This window comes from Neofelis nebulosa, chromosome 11 (assembly GCF_028018385.1).
Source record: "Neofelis nebulosa isolate mNeoNeb1 chromosome 11, mNeoNeb1.pri, whole genome shotgun sequence".
NCBI classification, from domain to species: domain Eukaryota; kingdom Metazoa; phylum Chordata; class Mammalia; order Carnivora; family Felidae; genus Neofelis; species Neofelis nebulosa.
This window is the reverse complement of record NC_080792.1, coordinates 94,097,835-94,117,557: the sequence shown is the minus strand read 5'-3', so window position 1 is coordinate 94,117,557 and position 19,723 is coordinate 94,097,835. Positions and strand designations below refer to the sequence as shown.

The following is a 19,723-nucleotide window of genomic DNA, read 5'->3' as shown; positions in this document are numbered from 1 at the left end:
GGGCAGGAGTGCCCGAGGGGGTGTCCAGCCACAGCCCGGTCCACTGCGCTGGGCTGCGTCAGAAACCAACAGGCCATCCTCTCTCCGAGCACCTGCCGCGTCAGGGCACGGGGGCTGGTACCAGGGAAATGAGTTGAGCTGACCAAACCCTAAGAGAAAGTGGAGGGGCCAAGCCAAGCAACGGCAGAGCCAAGGGAGTCCAGGGAAGAGCTAAAAAGACAAACCTCCACTTATTCTTACTCTGTTTCCACATTCCCCCCAAGACCCCTGACCTCGCGCCACCTGGGCCACCTGCTGGTGCCCCTTCCCACCCCGCCCCCCGAGAGGACGCTCTTCAAAGGCATCACCCAGGAGCCTGGCGTGGCCCATCCCAGGCCCCCCCCCGGCCCTCGGAAACAGGGGGTGGGGTTTTCACAAGACCTTGGGGTGACGCCCATTAATTTGAGAGCCCCTGTCCCCCCCCACCCCCACCCCCGCCTCAGTGTCCCAGCCACTGTGAACATCGTGTTCAGACGCGCAAAGTCTCATCCTGCAGCCGCTTGGGGACACAGAAGGTTGTGAGCAGGGGAACTGCGACACACAAACCCACGAAGTGCAAAGTCCAATCAGGACCAGGTGGCGGCCCCCACCTAGAATCGCTGGGGTGCCCGTGGCCCCGGGCAGCCCTGGGCCCGCCCTCCAGGAGCACCAGGCGTCACTGTTCACGGGCAGGTGCGTGTGTGTGTTCTCGTGTGCCGCAAAGGCGGGTGGGCGCCAGCGAGGGCTGCAGGCAGCCCGCGGCCAGGCGCACGCGTCGGGGGGGAGGGGGGGGCGCTGAGGCCCGAGGGAGACGCGATGCCCTCCCCCACCGCCTGCAGCGTGCAGCCGGCTCGCTCTCACTTCCGGCCAAAGGGGCCTCTCCCAGTCCCGACGCTCTGACTCCAGATCCGAATTCGAGGGGATTTAAAAATCAGCCCGACCGCGGCAGGCCCAGCGCGCGTGTGGTCAGAAGAGCGGAGGCGCAGACGGTGCTCCCCGGGGCCTGGGGTCCAGGTCACACCCCAAGTCGGGAAACTCCCGCCCTGGCGTCCGAGGCTCCTCCCCGCGCCATCCCGCGCCAAGAACAGCAGGCCGCCTCCTCATGTCTGGAGTCTGCAACCGCCGGAACGGAGGCCCTCAGCACGTCTCCGAGAACGGAGGCCTAGAATGTTCCCAGGAGCGTGACTGGTGAACACATGGGGAGCAGCGCTGCCAGAGACAGGAAGGTGAGTCATCTGTGTCCCGGCCCCATTTCCTGCAGAAACGTGGGAGGCGCCGACGCCCCGCAGCCTTGCGAGCGACGGGACCAGGAAACGGGGTGTGCTCACCGGGGCGAGGGGCAGCACCGTCACCTGCACGCCTCCTGTGCCCTGACGCCGAGGCGCTGCGGTCTGCAGAGAGCGGGCCTTCCAGCAGGAAGCTGGCCCTGCTTCGAGCCACCTGACGTCCCCAAACTCACGTAGGTGTCACATGGGCCCTAGGAGCGACTCCTGCGGGGCCTGAGACTTCCTCGGAAAACTCAACCACTTGGGGAGAAGAAAACGGGATTCAGCGAGTATCCACTGCCTGCCGACCATAATCACGGTGCAGAAGGCTGTCTGCTTCCAGAAGACGCATCTCAGGCGCAGACAAATCTACGAGATAACAACCCATGAACGTCCCTTGCTTGGAAATCTGTTTGCTTCGCATCCAAGCATATAGTTTTCCTACAAAGCAGGGGGAGAGACAAATGCCTGTCGCTGCTCCCAGCAAATACACAGAAGGCGCCACGGTCCTTAATTCTGACCCTCAGGAAAGCCACAGAAGGAGTCAAATGCCACACTCCCAGATCAGGGAGCAGTGCACAGGGACCTCGGCAGATGGTGGGGAGCAGTCCTCTCAGCCGGCCACCCTCGTCCCCAACGCAGCTCGTCTCCCGACAAGCCAGGGTCCGGGGCTCCAGACAGGTGGGGTGTCCCATCTTTGACAAAAGCAAGAAAAACGAAGTTAATTTTGGAGGGGAGAGGTGATAAAGAAACCCCTTAATCAGCCTCAAAATCCTGGTGTTGGCTGATGTTCCTTGTCTTCGAGAATCGTAGGCAGGGGAGCAGGGTGGATGCAGCCCCTCCTGGCAGACACCCACACGGACCCCGGCACCGGCAGCAGGGGCCCCATGGAGGAGACGACTGAGGAAACACCTCCAGAAACAGGCCGGAGGACAAGAGGTCGGGGTGGAAAGGCTTGCGACCCAGCGGAGCAGGGGCTCACCGTCCGTGGACAGGGCTGTCCCTCCTGGCTCCTAGGAGAGGTAGGCGGTGGGGGGCACTGAGGACGTGCCTGCGTGCTGCGCTCACATGCACACAACGTCCCCTTCGCCCCAGGCACGTGTGGACCACAGGCACCCTAGTTCGAGGTGACAATCAGGTCGTCCGAGGTCACCCCCAAGGCCCTGACACAGGCACCCGCCCTCCTCCCCTGCCCAAATGCTGCCCAAGCCTCCCTGTCCCGCGACCCTTCCAGGCCCCTTTGAGTCGGAGGTGGCGAAGTCGGGTCTGTCCTGTGGAAGGACCCGTCCCAACCGCACGACGCAGATGCCCGTGTGGTGCTGGCAAGAGCTCGTTTTACCTGCAGGTGACAGCCCAGCGTCCCCACCTGCCTCTTCTGTCCACCTGCAGCTGAGTGCGGCTGGGAGGTCAGCACCACGGCCACTGGGGAATGGGGTCAGAGATGCCCACTGAGCCCTGGGGACCAGGGGCCACAGGCACGTGGGGCTCGCACAACCCCGGAACACAAGTTTCTCGGTCTTTCCACTGCCCCCTGGGACTCTGGGACCCTCCAGGGGGGTCTGAATTCTCCAGCGCGATCCTCCGTGGCTTCCCACACCCTGTCCCGTTAACCCCCCGACTCCAGAGGAACAGCCTGAGGACCCGGGACCGTGGGGTTCCAGCTCACAGCCCGCCCGTCAGCCGGCTCGGCAGCGGAGGGAAACAGGCACAGGAATTGCTGGGATGTTCGGGGCCAAAACAGAGGAAAAATCTGGGAAGTCACACGGGGTCTGCAATTAGAACAGGCCCCTCAAAACAGCCCAACGTGTTTTCAAGTCACCCCCGCGCCCAGGTGACACCTAGTCCTGAGGTTCTCAGCGGAAAAGGCGCCAACACGGCCAGCTGGCGGAGCAAACCAGAGGGGCCGAGAGGCGGCAGGAGCGAGGAGGGAGGGCGGCCGTGAGTCCATTTTTGTCGGCAGTGGGCTTCGGGGGCGTTTCCGGAAGCCTCCACCCGTTTCACATGCATGAGCTGCAAAGATGCTTGTCTTTGTAAAGGAAGATCTCGTGTTGAGCCACAAGTTTAGGGCCGTTGGACCCAGACGCCACGTGTCCTTGCTGCTGTTTCCCGAGTCTGAAGCTGCCACGCACACTTGCTTCCGGTCTGCTTCAAACAGAATCGAGGCACCTTCCCGGCCCGGGCTTCAGGGTTCAACTTGCCCCCGCCCTCTGGCTAACCACAGACACAGAGACGTCAGGGGTCCCAGAACGCTCAGGAAGGGCGGCCCCCAGGCCCCCCCCCCCCGGCTCCAGCCCTCACGGCCCTCTCCCTTCTAGTCCGAGAGAGGAGGGTGGAAAACACACTGGGATTCATCTGAATTAAGACAAATTCACACAAGTCGCAAAAATCTCTTTTCTGTGAGGGATCGTCAGTTTTCCTCAATTTTCTTGCATCATTTCCTCCCATTAGAAAATAGGCTCCTTATTAACATCAGGTGCCATTTACTCCCGTGGCAGCGCTTCTAAAAATACGTTCTGCACGTGCTCAGGAGCATGAAATAAATAACATGACTGCCCAAACACACGGGGTTAATTGGAGAAAGAAAATGAGTTATAAAAACATGTCCTGGGGCGCCTGGGTGGCTCAGTGGGTTAAATGTCTGACTTCGGCTCAGGTCATGATCTCACAGTTCATGAGTTCAAGCCCCACGTCGGGCTCTGTGCTGACCGCTCGGAGCCTGACGCCTGCTTCGGGTTCTGTGTCTCCCTCTCTGTCTGTCCCTCCCCCACTCATGCTCAGTCTTTCTCTCTCTCAAAAATAAACAAACACTAAAAAAGCTGAATATAAAAAAATCTGTAAATTGGACTTCCTAAAAATTAACAACCTCAGCTCTGTGAAATAGCCCTTGAAGAGGACAGCAACACAAGCTAGCAGGAAACGTTCACCAACCACACGTGTGACGCAGGCGTGCGGTCTAGAACATGTAAAGAACTCTCACAACTCAGCTACACAAACTCCGCAGAATCCAGTTAGAAAACGAACGCGGGGCACAAGGAGACGTTGCAATGACGAGCACGTACGGGCAGCAGGCCCCAGAGGAGACGTCAGCAACGCTACCGCCAGGCAATGAAGACCCACCAGGAGGGCAACGGAGAGAGAAGGTGGTGACCCTGTCAGATGCTGACGAGGGCACGGACGCTGAGCTGCTCACACCTAGCGGCTGGGAGCGTGAAAGGGGACAGCCGCTCTGGGACATCGTCCAGAAGTGTTGAAAAATATGAAGAATGCTTCCCCTGTGACCCCACAAAACGCCTGGGCATTTATCCCACAGAAATACAAGCCGTTTCCTCAGAAAAGCCTGTGCACGATTGTTTACAGTGGCCTTCTTCTGAGAGCCAGCACCTGGGAACAACCAGAACATTCTGTACCGGGTGAGTGCCGGGCGCACTGGGGCCCGCCACGCCGCGCGACCAGCTGCCTCGAGAAGGCGCGAGCCCGAAGCAGCAGTGACCAGGACAGGCCTCCCGTTCGGCTGAGAGAGAGAAGCCACCAAGCTCAAAAGGCGCCCCACGGTGCAATTCTCACTATTCCTCTCTCAGAAGGACGGGATTATAAAGACGAAGGACAGACCCCCGGCTGCCAGGAGTTGGGGCGGGGGTAAAACAGGTGGGCATCTTGGTGACCACGGGGGTTCCGGGAGCCCACGCCTGACTTAAAACAACCGTCTGCACCCACAGCACGTGCCGACGTCCACCCCGGCTCTGCAGCTGCACAATCAGTTCCGTCGTCCGTAACCACGGCGGAGACCAGGCGCGGGCTCCACTGACCTCTTTCTTCTACCTCTGCAATCTGCAACTTCCTGTGAATCTGTCCTCATCACGAAATAAAAGGTTTTAAAAGGGTTCCACCGCATCACTTTGCCAGCCGGAGGAAACACAGGCTTGCGGGAGGTGAAGGTACCGACCCACTAAGCAGGGCTTTCTGTATCTAGGCCCCGTGTTGATGAGCCGCATTCTGCACAGGAACGTGGGGTTCCTCGGTCGGCCAGCGAAGGGGACCGCGGATCACCGAGTGTTGTTCCCATCATCGCGGACAATGCTACTCTCGTTGGGGATCACCCTCCCCTGCCTCCCCAGCACCTCGAGTCTCCACTATCTGTCACCAACTGAGAGTCCCACACAGACAATCCAGCACACCCGATACACAACAGACCCAGGACCCCGCTCCTTCGTGGGGCTTCCTCCCGCCTCCTGGGGCCCCGGTGGCTCGGTGAACACCCACGTTTGCATCCCGAGGGGTACGCTGTGTTCTCACTGTGAAGCACAGTGTCTCCTGTGTGGTCTGGGCCAAAACAAGGGAAGCGATTATCCATCATCCGGGGAGGGTCCGGCCACAGCCCCCCGCCCCCGGTGTCAGATTCCACCCTCCACCCACATCAAAGCGGTCAGCTTTTGCTTCTAGACCTCTTTCTGTGTTATTTTTCTTCCCAGACGCCTCTTGCTCATGGAATATTTGGGTTATAAGTTATTTCTCCCTACACACCTGGTTTGAATTTTTCAAAAATGTTCTGCAAACTTAATTTTACTGTCATCCGTGCTGTGATGGAAGAAAAGAAAGACTCAGAACTTAAAACACGGCTTCAGTAATGATCTGCTGGTCGCTCCCATATGGATCTCCGCCTTTCCCTCCTGGCCCTGAATTGTGTGGCCAGCAGACCCAGGACTCCCATGTGGCTGGCCCAAGTTTCGTGAACACGTTCTTTGTAAGTGTAGAGGGACCGTGGTCCCTAAATTCATCATCCTCACTGGTTCTTGTTTCCAATGGCACATGTCTGGTTTTTTTCCTACAGCAAGAAAATCTTCCTGGATCATAAACTATAGTTTGCCCTCTAACGTATGTCTGAAAATAAGGGCTGACAATCAAAACGGTAAATGCCGTTTCCATGTCTATCAGCTGTCCTCAACTGGGGGGAAAATGTATTGTTTTCATAACACAAGCTACGAAGCAGAAATCTCAATATAAACCTTTAGCTGCGGGATTTGCAGATAATCAGGAAACTGCAATTATAGGTATGCCCCGAGGGGCCACACCAAGGAGAGTAATATTTTTATTCCTGTGTAGATAATGGTGTGGGCTGGAGAGGTTATATAATTCTGATCTATTTTACAGCCTGGTTCTGTGGCTGCTAATAATAACAAATCGTGTTTTCGATCTTGAACTCATCCATAAACCACATTAAAAGTGATGCTATTTTCCCTGAAAGGTGAGCAATTTAACTTAGAGAAGAAGGTAAGAATGTCGAACTCACAATGTGCATTCTAGAACCGTGGAGACCAGAGACACTAGATTTTCCGTTTGCCACTCTATTTTACAAGTTCATAAGTAAAACAGCTTAATCCAAATTTTCCTGGACATTCAACACACATGAAAAAAACTCCTTTTCTAACAGAGGAATTACAGTCTTTCCCTTAAATTGTCTTCCCACTCATTAAAAGACAATTTTCCACAAAGGTGAAATCATGACTCTCAGAGAGATCAAAATGAACACGTATTAAAGATATCGTCTCACTCGCTGATGAAGGAGGCATGAACTGTGTTACTACCACCTCCAAGGAAGAGTCAAAGAATCATGCACATAGGAGGCCACCAGGAATGTCGGAACAAATGTGCTTAATGGATACAAGACTGTCAAAACTGACGGATGTCCACAGGGAAATAGTCATCCGGATGACCGTCCTTCCTGGACCGTCCATCCTGAAACCGTCCAGGTTTCAGTGGCCAAACTGACCTGAACACGAACAGTGACGCAAGCAGGTAGAAGGAGGCAGGAGGTCTCCTGACCGAGGCAGACAGGGAATGGTTGGTCTGTCCAAAAGCCAAGGGTCCTGGGGTATGAACGCGGCAGTAACTTCTGAACTGAAAGCCTGTCATTCTCGGGGCACCGAAAGCAGGTCAGAGCCTTTCCAAACCACTGTGCTGCTTCGAGGGAAAAGCTCTTACTTAAAGACATGCTTTCCCGCTGGGGCAGAATTAAGCGGCCTCGAACAAGGAAGGGCGTTGCGACAAAATGCGTAAGCCTTTATAACACTCAGGGCATAAATACGAGAAGAGGAAGAGGCAGCCGTGGCCCAGGGCAGTGAAGGGCGGAGGGGCGAGCAGCCGTGACGCCCCGCCCCACCCTGGGGCAGGCGCGACCCGGTGAGAGGTCCCCCGAGGAGGCAGTGACACCACGGCCCAGAGAGAGGCCCGGGGCCCAGCTCCGAGGCACAGCCCGCCCAGCTGCATGTGGACCTGGGGACCGCTGGCCCTGAGCGCGGCACAGCGGGGCCGGGAGAGCCCCCGTGCGTCAGGAGCCGTGAACAAGGGCCACGCTCCATCCTGTGGGCGCAGCTGGGCCACTGGCAGGTCCGGCCGCTGAGGCTCACGCTGCGGCTGGTGGGGCCCCTGGTGGCTTCAGAGTCCCTGTGGCCCCTGCCCTGCTCGCGGTGGCCAGCACCGCCGCGTTCTCCAGTGCAGCCCACGGAGCCGCCGAGGAAGCGCGTGTCCGAGCGCTCTGTCGCTCCGGCGGCTGGGGACCGCGCGCGCTGGGCTCAGTGTGACCTTGGCTCCTGGCTCTCTCCCCTTCTTTCCGCAGACGCCCCTCACCATGAGGTCCTAGCTAGTCAGTGTTTTTCTCCCCCGACCATGCCTTGAAACGAGAAGCCCGATCCTGCCGCGGGAGGGAACCAGGCTGGGCGACACGGCCGCCTCCTCGCCATGCTCACCCGAAGCCCCGGCAGCCACCCCCTGACTCCGGGGGGAGGCAGTGCCGGTGACGGTGGGGGCCAAAGGCAACGATTCTGCCCTCGGGACACAGCGCTCCAGCTCCCACCGGATGGTGTGCCGGCTGCAGAAGAGCTCGCCTTGGGGCCGATCTCGAGACACGAGAAGACACAGAGACAGGAATGTGGCGTGACCCATGGCTGCTCCGTGGCCCCTGACCTCTCGGGGCAGGTGGCAGGAGCTCGGGCAACTTGGCCCAGAACTGGACCCTGCCCTGGACCAGACCCTGCCCAGGAATGTACCCTCGGGCTGCTATGGCCTCACTGGCCTCCTCCATCAGACCTCTGAGCCAGTGGCCGCGGCATGGACTCGATGCCATCAGACCCGGAGAGCAAGCTCCTGGCCTGGGGCTCTGGTGACACTGTGGGCAAAGCCTTTCCGGCTGATGGTGTGGGCAGCAACCCCTCAGCTCTGCTCCCGAGGGCCCTTCTCTCCTGACAGCGTGTCCTTCCTGATCTGATCAAGGGGTCTGCCGTATAGACAGACCCAGATGAGTCTGAAGGCCTCTGCTCAGAGCTCCTGGGGCCACAAAAGCTGTGATTTCTGTCGCTGGAGGAGGAAACATCCACACAAACCGCGTATGTTAAGGAGGGGAAGACAGAAGAGGTGGGACCAGCCTCTGGCTGGGGCTTGAGCCCCTCCCCACCGGGCTTCAATCCAGAGTCCAGCCCCGGACACGAGAGCACCCTCTCCGCCTTTGAATGGGCACCTGCGGGTCAGGAAAGGCTGAAGAGATGTCTGCCACTGTCAGAAGTATCGAACACTCCAGAAAATTACGTCATGACTGGAATTCCTAATCGTTTACGGAGAGGACTCTCGATGGAAATTTACCACGTAAACACAAACACCCCAGTTCTGTTTCAAATAAACAGCAGAAAACGCAAGGCAGCGTGCGGCGGTACGGCCGGTTGCCAGTATCCACCATCAGAGGAACACGGAGTTCTTGTTTCCTGGGGTGGATCCGTGTAACCCTCCACCTCAGGCAGGTGTGAGGGCCCAGGAGGACGGGCCGCCTCCGTCCCTCCCGCTGAACCCCGAGGGTGAACGTGGAAACAGGCGCGGTTCGTGACTCTGGAAATTTGGGCCGGAAGCCGCCAGTCACGTTTCAGCGTGAGCAGCGCCAGGACACCTGGCCACCCGACGAAAGCACTTCCCAGCTACACAGGCCGCCAGCGTGTCCCGCCTGGCCGCCACGTTGGCGGCGCTGTTGATTCTCACTCAGGGACGGGACGCAGCTGTGTCGTGGGCCACCGGCGGGCAGATGACGCCCAGCTGGGACACGCGGAGTCCCCGGCCTCCTGCACAAACGCCTGGAACCGCGTCATGTAACACATGCTCCAAACGCTTGCAAAAGAAGCCTTTTTGTCCGGTTTCATAAGGACCAGACCACAGAGACAAGTCCGAAGATGACTTCCTGACCACCCAGGGTGACAGCTGCAAGCCCCAAGCAACCACCCCGCTTTTCCAGGCTTCAGGGGGTCAGTTCCGAAAGGCTCCCGCTGTCCCTCCCACTGCCCCACTACCCCCCCCGGTCCGGTGGTTTCTCTGTCTCGCCACCAGCCCCCAGGAGACACAAGGCCAGTCCCACCCAGTGAAACGTGTCCCCCAGAGCAGGCACCAGGCTCGCCCTCTCCTTCCCTACAGACCACACGGGTGCCCCCGTATTTCAGCCCCCACGCAGCACACATGTAGTGGCTCACGAGGATGTCGTGTGGCTCAGCTAGTCCCAGGGGCGGCATTCTCCAGGAGACAGCTCCTCTGAGCACCTCCGGTGCAGGAGGCCACTTCGGGTGGTACTCAGGCCACATTCTGCCTGCACGCTGGAGGATGCCGGGGCGACCGCCCCACGCCCAGAATCTCTGCCCACAGCTACTTAGAAAAGTGGGAGTGCAGGTTGAAAAGAAGTTCATCGCTGTCACGCAGAGGAAGCGCGTGGGGTACGGACGAGGGGGGAACCAGATGGGCGAGGCCCAGGGCAGTCGGGGCCGTGCCTGGTGGCACGGCGCCCGCAAGCCTCTCCCTGCTGAGTGCCAGCTGCCACGCCCGGCACCTGCCCCACACCGTCAGCCGCCGGCCCTCACGTGGGCCTGCCAGTAGCAGGGCGGCCCGCTGCACACAGGAGGAGGCCGACACCAGAGACTCCAAGGGCCCAGCCCGGGGCCACACAGCTAACACAAGGTGGAGGGGGCTGGTTCGAGATGGCGTCTGCTTCTCTGTGCTCCCACTCTTTGTTTCCTCCTGCATCCACCCCGGGGCCCCCTCCCTCTGCTTCGCTGCTTTCCCGCGCGTGGGAAAGCCGTGGCCTGGCCTGACCTCAGCGAGGACCTGGGGTCTGACAAGGCAGCCGGCATCCCCCGCGTCTCTGAGTGCCAGGAAGTGCTCAGGAGGAGAAGCCTGGCCCTCCGGCGGCCTGGGGAGCACAGACAGCAGGCCTCACCGCCCCGCGCCGGCGGGACAGGCCCAGGGCGCACTCCCGGCCCCGAGTGCGGGTTTGTCCCACAGTGCACAGGAGGGCCACGCCAACGTCTAAAAAAGATCCTGTCCTGCCCAGAAATGAGGAATGGTTTCTCAGAGAACAAAAGCCTTTTATGTGAACTATAAAAAGTTACTGGATCAACAACCTATTATCATCGTGGAATAAATTGCCGATCTGAGCGTCAGCTGGGACGGCGCCCGGTTCAGCCCTCCACCCTGCAAATCCAAGGAATGCAGGTCACAGAAACTCCCTCTCGGGCCATGCGCCAAGGGCCCCCACCCGGTCCAAGCTCCTCCCGGAGGCTGAGGGTGCAAACCAGGAAGGGCGGGCACACCCCTCGGCACATCTGGGCCCCAGCACAGCTGCAGCCGCTGAGCACGCAGGAAGGCGCACTGCGGCTCCCCGCCGAGCCCCGGGGACGGTCCGGGTTCCCATGCTCGAGACGCCAGCGCGGCCAGCCCGCTGCAGGCTGGGCTGAAAGGCAACGCTCTCCCCAGGAAGGGGAACTCAGAGATGACCCAGGGCCCCAACCACACACCGTCCACACCCCATTCATGCTCCAGAAAGGCTGCAGGCCTGGATGTCTCCTGCCCCTGCTGCCCCCCTTCAGCCTAGCCCTATGTGCCCAGGTGGGAGCAGGACAGAGGTCCGTGACAGGTGGACACCTGTTCTCCGTTGTCCAGAGCGAAAGGGTCTGCCCAGTGGGACGTCAGTGGATACACCTCGTAGAGGCCCCAGGAGCCTTTTCCAGGGGAGCTGACGGAGGCCCTGCAGCCCCAACCCCGATGAGTGCCACGAGGTGACAAGTACAGAGCCATCCTGGGCTTGGAGGAGGGGGCCAGGTTCTGGAAGAGGCTCGGTCCCTGGGGCCGCACCCTGGAAGCCTGGGGGGGTTGTCACGTCCCAAGGAAAGCAGCCACTGCCGAGACCACTGTTCCCTGTCGATAGGGACACTGGTTTACACGACATCAAACCTGCCCCCACTGATCCCTGGCCTTCCACAAAGCACCAAGGCAGCCATTTATGGCCTCATACCGTGCCCCAGGGTGTGCAGACCAGATGGGAAGGCCCCTCCTGCTGTCACCGACTGACTTCTGTCCAGAGGGGCTGCAGCTACAGACCAACGCCTGGCCCTGACCCGGCAGGACGAAGCTGTTTGCGATCGCGGGGTCCTGAACGGCTCCCTCTGGGCACCTCCCAAGGCCTGAGCCTGAACCTCATCCCCCCAGGGCCCAGCACCCCTGATCTTCTGTGCTCTGTGAAGGCCCTGCTCCCCAGCGATGCAAGGGCATTCCCGAGAAACGGTCGCACCACTGACACGTGTCACCCCCAGGGGAGGCCAGCTGGGATGATGGCCCCTTCCAGGTGGCCCAGGGCACAGTCACCTCTCCTCTCCAACCATCCTGCCTTCCGGCAGGACCGGCACTACCAGAAACTCGGGTTTCTGGAGAGAAACCAGAAAGTCGGATGTTCAGGTCAAAGTCTCCTGACTGAATATTGGCAACTGCTTCCAAACCATCTGAAACACACTCCGGGTCATCTTCGGGCTGGACGTAGCACAAAGGGCCACCACTTTGCAAGCTCAGCCCCAGAGGGAACAAGACATCGCAGCTTCACAGTGCTGTTCCCTGTGCTCGGTCCCTCCCGCTGCCCGTGGGGCTGGGACGCTCACCGCCATCACGAGCCCGTATCACAGACAAGTCTCAGAGGGCGGGCGCCTCACCCCAGATCACAGAGTCTGTCCAGGGCTACACCTGGGGCTCTTCCAGAGCTGCCCACCTCCAAAACCCTGCTGCTTCGCACACTGTTTCCCATGGGCCAGCTGCCCACCCCAGGCACTGCAAAATGTTGGGTCCACACAACTGAGACAAACGTGAGCATCTTCTATTTAATGGTGACGCGTTTGTTCTCACGTATACTTGAAAACTCAGGGTCTAAGGACATGAGTGCTTACACTTGACCCTTATCAAGGAGTGGTATCAGTTCAGGAGGAGGAGGAGCGAGGAGGAGCAAGGAGGAGGGGGAGAGAAAAGGGGAGCCGGTGGTGACACTGCCCTCCTCCTTACTGGCTGTCCCATCAGCCACCACCTGTGGATCCCCCTCAGATGAGTCCCCCTACCCTGGGAAGCCAGCGGAGCCACAACAGAGCCTCCCCTGGAGGCAGAGTCACATCACGGGTGTCAAACTTGGGTTCCCACAGGCCCAGAAGGCGACCTGAACACCCCAGGGCCTCAGAGCCCAGTGGATGGCAGCTCAGATGTGAAGTCCGGAGCCCTTCTCAGATCCCCTGTCATCCCAGGGGGAAAACAGAGAGAAGTCCTAGTTTTTAGGTGGAATCTCCCAATTTTAAAACGTTTGCAATGAATTCATGATTCGGAAGCAGGCAAACCTCTTTGGGCCCCGGGGGAAAGGCAGCTTTCTCCAAACGAATGTTCTCCCCCGGGCCCAGCTGCCCCCATTGGATGGGTGGGCCGGCTTGTGCGTAGGAGCACACTCGGCCGGCACAAAGCAGGAGCCCACCAGGGCTGGACGTCCTAAGCCACCCCTGCGCTGGAACGTCTGCTGGGGACGAGGACGATGGTTTCCCTGTTTGGGATTGTCTCTCCCCCGATACGGTGAGTGCGGCCTCCAGACAGCTTTCATCACAGTCCTTCCCACTGATGACTAGCTGAGACGTGGCCTGTTTTCATGGAGACGCTCGGCTCAGGCCGAGCTGGACCTTCTCCCCACTTCCCTGCCCTGGAGAGATAAGCGGATGCCGTTTGCACTGTGGGTCCTGCGGGACGGGATTGGGGGGATGGTGAGAGGTGGGACCACAGAGGCGCTGGGGGGTGGGGGGGGGTGAGGGGTGGGACCACGGAGGCGCTGGGGGGAGGGGGTGAGAGGTGGGACCACAGAGGGGCTGGGGGTGGGGGGGGGTGAGAGGTGGGACCACGGAGGCGCTGGGGGTGGGGGGGTGAGAGGTGGGACCACGGAGGCGCTGGGGGTGGGGGGGTGAGAGGTGGGACCACAGAGGCGCTGGGTGTGGGGAGGGTAAGAGGTGGGACCACGGAGGCGCTGGGGGGTGGGGGGGATGAGAGGTGGGACCACGGAGGCGCTGGGGGTGGGGGGGGTGAGAGGTGGGACCACAGAGGCGCTGGGGGGTGGGGGGGGGTGAGGGGTGAGACCACGGAGGCGCTGGGGGGAGGGGGTGAGAGGTGGGACCACGGAGGCGCTGGGGGGTGGGGGGGGTGAGAGGTGGGATCACGGAGGCGCTGGGGTGGGGGGGTGAGAGGTGGGACCACGGAGGCGCTGGGTGTGGGGAGGGTAAGAGGTGGGACCACAGAGGCGCTGGGGGGTGGGGGGGATGAGAGGTGGGACCACGGAGGCGCTGGGGGTGGGGGGGGGGTGAGAGGTGGGACCACAGAGGCGCTGGGTGTGGGGAGGGTAAGAGGTGGGACCACGGAGGTGCTAGGGGTGGGGGATGAGAGGTGAGACCACAGAGGCGCTGGGGGGTGGGGGGGATGAGAGGGGGGACCACAGAGGTGCTGGGGGTGGGGGGGGTGAGAGGTGGGATCACGGAGGCGCTGGGGGGAGGGGGTGACAGGTGGGACCACAGAGGCGCTGGGGGGTGGGGTGGGTGAGAGGTGGGACCATGGAGGCGCTGGGGGTGGGGGGGTGAGAGGTGGGACCACAGAGGCGCTAGGTGTGGGGAGGGTGAGAGGTGGGACCACGGAGGTGCTGGGTGGGGGGAGGGGGTGAGAGGTGGGACCACAGAGGTGCTGGGGGTGGGGGGATGAGAGGTGGGACCACGGAGGCGCTGGGGGTGGGGGGGGTGAGAGGTGGGACCACGGATGCGGTGGGGGGTGATAACTGAGCAGAACATGTGTGTGATGTAGCTATTTATGTGCAAGTTGTGGGGTGGGGCATCTCAAGGACAAGTCAAAACAGCGCTGCTCACAGTCTCCACCGACCCCTGAACACCCGCCAAGGCCCCGGGCTCAGACCCTGGAAGAAAACAGGCCGGGCCCAATGGGAACGACAGTCCCGAGCTCTCGCTGGCCCTGCCGTCAGAGACCTGGACACAGCGACGCTGTGGCATGAGGCAGCGGGGCCAGAGGATGAGCTGGAAAGGAGCGAAGGCAGCACGAACCTTAGCCATTTTCTCGAAGGGAACGCCGTGACCCAGGCCAGCCCAGCTGCCCGAGGCACAGCGTACCAACCACACGCGGCGCTGCAGGCAGGGACGAGGCCCTGCCCTGCGCTCATCCCCGGGTGCGGACGGAGCAGCGCGGGGACCGAGCGCATCTCCTGCGTCCCCGTGCCACCTGCGGTGCCTCATGGGAGGACGGCAGCAGTTAGGACGCCATACAAGACGCCAGGGGCCCGGGGGCTGCGCCGGTCCCTGAACCACACGATCACCGGCTTCACCTGAGGCAACAGACCCCCTGCGTTCAGCGAACTCCAGCTTGTCTAAGGGACGGGTTCTGTTCCTTCGCAGCCTCACGGCGACACGCCGCCGGTGTCGCGTGACAAACTGTCCAGCAGCCACCCGTGGCCACACCAGCCAGGGGAGACGCCTTGCCGTCCCACAGAAGCAAGCAGGCTACTTGTTCCTTGTGATGTAGAAGGACACCTTGCGCCCCAGCCCCAATGCACAGCTGGACAGTGTCCACATCAGCGTGGCCTCAGCGGCCGAGGGACGACGAGCAGCAAGCATCTGTCTGTCTCCACGTCCGGTCAAATCAGCCAGAGCGAGGAGGGCTGGAGGCAGCGGCTCCCAGGAGGGACGGTGCCGCCCCGCGGTGGTGGCTGGGCACGCCGAGGCGTCCAAGCATCTTCTCCAGGGATCTGGACACCGCGGAGCTGGAAGGGGCTTCCTGCTGATGTGCAGCATCCGAATCCCCCAGAGATACCCAGCACCCGAGGATGCTCTTTACACGGCAGGAGAGACTCTGCAGATGGACTTAAGCTAAAGATCTCGAGATGGGAAGGTTATCCTGGAGGCTCCAGCGGGGCCCCTTCAAGAGGGAGGCAGGAGGGTCCCATCAGAGAGGCAGGCATGCTTACGGAAGTCGGGTCAGGAAGAGACGTTTAGCGGTGCCTCTAGAAGCAGCGAAAGGCAAGAAACAGATCGTCCTCTGGAGCCTCCAGAAGGAGCGCAGACCTGCTGACACTGGGTTATTAGCCCCATGAGACCGAGCTCGGGAGTCTGACCTCCCGACTGCAGGACAATAAGGCCGTGTCGTTTCAAACCCTTGCCTGGTGGTAATCTGTTGCAGCAGCAATAGGAAACCAGCACACCCCTCTTCTGGAGAAGCAGTGGACACCTGACGAAAGACACGTTTTGACTGGCACATGGCCAAAACAGTCAAAATAACAAACGAGGCTAGTAAATGATGTCAAAGGCAGACAGGACTTGGAAGTCAGTAAGGACACAAATGGTATAAAAAATAAAACCGCAGGGCACCTGGGGGGCTCAGTCGGTTGAGCATCCGACTTCGGCTCAGGTCATGATCTCACGGTCCGTGGGTTCGGGCCCCGCGTCGGGCTCTGGGCTGACGGCTCAGAGCCTGGAGCCCGCTTTGGATTCTGTGTCTCCCTCTCTCTCTGCCCCTCCCCTGCTCACGCTCTGTCTCTCTCTCTTAAAAAATAAACATTAAAGAATTAAAAAAAAATAAAACTGCAAATAAGAATGACACCAGCACGATGCGACTTTGTGCTCGCTGGAGTTTGCTACCATGCGGGGAGATCGGTGCTGGCAAGCCCCTCTGTGTACAGCACAAATTGCTCAACCCTCTGAAGGGCAGTGTGTTATGGGTATCAAATGTAAAAATGGGTATCTCACCCAAAATGGCCAAGGCAGCCCAGAAAAACAAAGTCAGGGCCCCATGTAGGTCTTAGAGCCTTAAGACGGTTAGGTCAGTGGGTAGTGGCAGCAGGAACAGAGTCCAGGGACAGGGCCACACAGACACAGTCACTTGATTTACAACAAGGTAACGCTGCCTTGGAGGGGATGCTGACCCTCCCGGAGAATGGAGACCCTGACTATGCTTCGCAGCACACACAGGGACAATCAGAGAAGGCCTAGGAGGGAAAACACAAGAGTTCCTTCACGACTCTGGGTGGGGCAAGGTTCAGGGAGAGGGCACACGGAGCACGCGGTATGAAGAGAAGCTTGGCACATCACGCTGCGTTAGAGGTTAGAGCTGCAGCTCATCAGGAGATACCCCAAGAATAAGAAGGCAAGACCCAGGTGAAAAAGGTATTTGCCATTTACGTAGCCAACAAATGAGTCCCACCCAACATGTATAAAGAAGTCCTAAAAAAAATCAGTAAGAGAAAAAAAGCAGACCACCCACAGGGAAATGGGCAAAAGACTTGAATAGGACAGACAAACAAGGATATCAGAATGTTCAATAAACATGCAAAAAAGTGACAAACTTCACTAGTCATCAGGAAAAAGCAAAGACAGAAATGAGCCACCATGAGCCACCAGGACAGCTAAGGTGGGAACAACAGACACCTTGAATGCTAGCAGCTGGGACTGTCACATGCTGATGGTGGTGGGTAAGTCAGCATCCACTCTGGGAACCAGCTTGGCATTACCAACCCAGGCTGAATACATGCATGCCCTAGGACCTGGCAGTTCTGTTCCCGGGTTGGCACCCAAACTGTGGGTTGTGGGTGTGCACGGTTCCCACACGGCATGCCTGTGCCCAAGCAGCATTGTCATCCCACCCACATCTGACCAATGGAACCACCTGGGAGGGGTCCTTGATGGGGTGTGGGTGGTCTCACAGGTGTGTTCACTTTGTGAAGAGTTGCCATGCTGTGCACTCACGCGTGTGCATTCCCATAAGCTTGCTGTACTTCCCTGACACACAACATTTCAAAATTGTGAGGATTGAGAAGCTGGGTCTGGAGAGTGTGAACTCCAGCTCCAACATGTGGTTCTAGGACTCCACCGGCCCCTGCACTGAGGAAATGCAGATCTGCCTTAAACGTCCACAATGAAGTATAAAGTGGAAGAACAACGTGCAGACATTAACAGAGCAACCCTACGACGCTCACCTGAAGCGGTAACTGAGCAGGAACACGGAAGGCCCATTAGGGTGTTGTCCACGATAATGAAAACACGAAACAAACAATGTGTAGCCACAGAACGATGACAAAGAGACACATGGTAACGCAGCCACAAAAATGACTTACGCTGTTTCGTTATCGGCATGGAAACATGCATGGTAAATGAAAACAGGGAGAGCGTACCCCACTTACAAGAAACTATGTGTACAGCCCACAAGTTTAGCTGCAGAAGCTCCTGAGGGGAGAGCATCAAAATGTGAACATCGGTTATCGCGGCTGGTGGGATTTCAACCATGCTGGACTACATATGCATGCGGGTGCCCGTGTGCCCATGCGTGTCCACATGTGTGCATGTATGTGCGCATGCATGTGGCTGTGTCCATGTATGTATGTGCCCATGTGTCCACGTGCGTGCGTGTGTGTGCACGTGTTCACATGTGTGTGTGCATGTGCCTGTGTGCACAGATATGCGTGTGTGCACATACATGTGTGTGCCTGTGTGCACGTGTGTGCATGTGTGTGCTCCTGTGTGTGCCTTGCACACGTGTGTGCATGCATGTGTGCACGTGTATGTACGTGTGTGCCTGCTTGCGTGTACATGTATGTGTGCGTGTGTGCACGCTCATGTGTATGTGTGCCATGCATGCACGTGTGTGCCTGCATGAACATATGTGCATGTGTGCGCCTATGTGTATGTGCCTGTGTGTGTGTGTGTGCATGGGTGTGCCTGTGTGCGTGCCTATGTGTTTATGCTCATGTACATGTGCGCAGGTGTGTGTGTACATTCATACATGTGTGCGTGCTTGTGCTTTCAAACAGCCATATGTGGGCACCGTGGTTTTCACTATAGTCTGCAAGGCAGGAATATTCTAGGTCCCTAGTGCACCAAAAAGTGACCATAAGAAGACAAGGAAGCGCCTTTCTCACTCACAACGAATCCGAGAGAAGTCACGGCTGCACACTACAACCCACCGGGAGGGTTCACGCCTCAGACCGGAATCAAGCCCACTTGCCTGCGCTTCTCTTACATCTGGTTCTGATGGTCACAGTTTGAGAAGCACAGAGAAGTGACTCTTCCACAGCCTAAACCAGGAGAGCCAAACCATGCACAGAGTGCTACACACGTTCATACAGCAGGCAGTGACGCAGCAGCGAGCAGGACTGGGGCGCTCCAGGCATCGGAAGGGTAGAGGCCGGGGATGCCGCCCAGCACCCCGAATGCACAGGACGGCCCGCAACAACGGTGCCACGGCGGGGACGCCCTGACAAGAAGCAGCTCCTCAGTGTGATGGGGAGCGAAAGAGGCGGATGCCGCGGGAGTCGGGAGATTCCTGCCTGAAAGACCAGCGAACAGCAGGGGCCGAAGCTCTGTGCCCCCGTGTGTCTGCGCCTCACTGTGCCCGTGGAGACGTGAGTGCCGGGGGGCTTGGCGTCACTTGGGGGCCTGATCGCCTGGGGCCTGGCGCTGATCAGCCCTGCCGACGAGATACAGGTGTGCTGGCTCTCAGTGACCAACGTGCCCCCCGGGCAGTAAGGCAGGCACTTTGGGGAGAGGAGACTTCTGCCAGGCTCAGGAGGGAAGCTTAAGAAAACCAGTCAGTGCTCCGGGGGGAACTGAACAGGCCCAAGGCCGTGACGGAGCCCCGAGACAAGGCAGCCCCGGCCCTAGGCATGCCCGCAACACACGTTCTCACTGTGCACATTCCAGAGCCCGGGGTCTGAACACCAACTGGGCTCACGAGCAGAGAAACCGATGGCGCCCAGCACCCAGGGTAACAGACTCAATGCCGCGGTGGGGGCAGCAGGGGCAGAGGGGTCAGGAGGCGTCCGCTAAGGGGCCCCCAGGACAGCTCTAGGCCCGGCCTGCCTCCACCATCCCTTGGAGACCCCTCCGAGCCCACACTCCACTCTGCGCCTCAACCCGGGGCCTCAGGCCTTGGCCCCGTCGCCGCAACAGAAAAGCTGCCGGCCGAACCCCACGCTTCCCCCGGCAGAGTCGGGGAGACCACCTGCACCCTGTGTTTCTTCTGAGCTCGCCCCACACGGCGCGCTGGTGAAGGCCTCCTCGAGAAATGCTTCCCATCAGACGTATAGCTTT

General features: G+C 59.4%; 1 protein-coding gene across 6 annotated transcripts in view; it reads right to left on the bottom strand.

Annotated features, from left to right (window-relative positions):
* Positions 1–19,723, bottom strand: part of ADGRD1 (adhesion G protein-coupled receptor D1) — a 180,071-nt gene that overhangs the window by 44,118 nt on the left and 116,230 nt on the right. The gene's annotated exons all lie outside the window — the stretch shown is intronic.